Below are 2277 nucleotides of genomic sequence, written 5' to 3' on the forward strand. Positions count from 1 at the left end.
TGAAGACAGATGCGCCATAGCCCTCGTGGCCATCTTAGTGTGACCAGCCGTGATCAGAGGTAGAGACGAGCCGGCGGTGGCCGGTTTGAGCCGGTTCTGTGTAATGCTGCCTGCATGAGTGCCCAGGCTGTGTGTGTGGGAGCGATGCACAGTCATTTAATCTGCATGTTCAGGCCTGTCCCTGGGGGAGAGAAGGAGAAAGAGGGAACACAAGCTCTATAGCTCTGCCTGCTCTGTGCGTGCCAGTGCTGCCTCCAGAATCTCTGGCCTATAGTTGACCGATCTCTCTTGTCTGCCTTCTGCGCCAGGCTCCCAGAGGCTTATGTAACTCATCCCAGAAAAACGGAAAAAGCTTATTTGTTTATGTTTTTCCCTATTTGTCATCGAAAACACAAAACCTTTTCTGGTAAACCCTACTCCGCTGGATGATTTATTAAGCCTATTTACCATAACTGTAGGTATTAGACTTTTATTGACACTAAAACTGGATTGGACCCCGCCTGAAGAGCTCCTCTCTATAATAGGCTTTAAAAGTCAATCAAGCGTTGCTGTGAGTGAACTGATGAATACACACACACACACCAGTGGCGGTCAGTGCCGTTTAAGATGAGGGAGGACAATGTTGTTGTTTTTTAGCATTGCCTTAGTTCTATTCTAGCATATTGGATGACTGTCAAAATTTTGAGCAATCATGGTGACAGACAGTGACATATTCAATACCGCCCTGCACACTCTTGCCTGTGTCTAGCTGATCTAGGGTGTAATCATTAGTCCAACAGTTGTAAATGAGAGTTTCTAATGGACAAATTCAAGTATGTTTATCCCCGTTTCGTTCCGTTTGCTTCCGTTTAAGAAATGTTTTTCAACAGAATCGGCGGAATGAATGTACCACTGATCACACGCAAACACAGTTCACTTTCATAGCAGCCACATACAAACAGCATGATCACTTTGCTCGTTAATAAATCCCTCTACAGTCTAAGCCCTGTCTAAGCTGAGGGAGGGGGGTTCTACTAAGCTATATGGAATTGTTTTAAGAAGGTCATACCAAGGATCATTTAGCTATTTTATTTAGAATTTTAAAACCCCTTAAAGTGTAGTGTTGGGATGAAATTTTTTATTTTGCCTTGCTGCTATTAGTCCATAAAAACGCATGGAACAACAGAATATCCCCCAAATAAATTGAAAGGAAGTTTGTTTGGAAGTGTCTGTCCTATATCTGAGAATATATAAGAAAGAATATATAAGAATCTTTTTTTTTTTTTTTTTTTTTACATGTATTTAACCCCTTATTTTTGGCACTAAATAGTCTACCTTTATACTTCCATAAATGTTTTCAACTGGTACCGGGAGACCTTCAGACGAGTCTTGTGAGGCCTGTGGGTGCCCTATAGCAAAACATGTACTTATTACAACATATACATATTTGTGAGAGTCTCACCTTTCCACAGAGGGATCATATTAGTTTGTAGCCCAAACTGTTTGGACGCTACAGACAGAAGTTGGCAGATTGGCTGTACCGACTTCAGACCAGTCCCAACACACTTGTGGAGAATGGAGAACACCATCGTGTTTGTGAGAGTCTCGTCTTTCCATAGAGGGGTCATGATAGTTATAGGCCAAACCGTTGCGGCGCTACATACGATTTTGTGTGAAGACCGGTTTTCGGGATGTCTCATGGTCTGACAAACACCGCTCTAGCTCTGTCACCTTTCACCGCAGATTCCGAAGTGCAACATCGGCGGATGCGGTGGATTGAGACACATCCAATGCAAAAAACAGATATCTCTTAAACTGACACGTTTTTAAGGGGATTTTTGAAATTATGGCAATTGCTTTCCGTGGGGCCACGGATATTGACGCTAGGGGTTCCTTCTCGCATCTACGCGCTCTCCTCCTCTCACCTTTTCCCTTCGCTTGTGGACTTCAGTGCACAACACATCAGCGGTCTGTGACCAGGCGAAAAAACCTTTCCAAGCCAAACCATCATAACCGCTACACACAGCCTACATCTTGACTTGGAAAAGCTCCAGTGTTGGATAGCCATAGACAGGTAGCTAACATGGCATCCCTCTCTGTTTGAGCCGGGTGTTTGAGTAGGCTAAACTAACTAGCTGCATTCGCTTGCTAAGTAAGTGAAAGTGAAAAAATATATAACTAGCTCTCTCTCTCTCTCTCTCTTTTGCTTCTCCTTCATTTTTGAAGAAATACATTTGTTCAAAACTGTTCAACTATTGTCTTTCTCTCTCTTTGAGTCAACAACTCACCACATGTTAT

This window comes from Coregonus clupeaformis, chromosome 16 (genome assembly GCF_020615455.1).
Source record: "Coregonus clupeaformis isolate EN_2021a chromosome 16, ASM2061545v1, whole genome shotgun sequence".
NCBI lineage: Eukaryota > Metazoa > Chordata > Actinopteri > Salmoniformes > Salmonidae > Coregonus > Coregonus clupeaformis.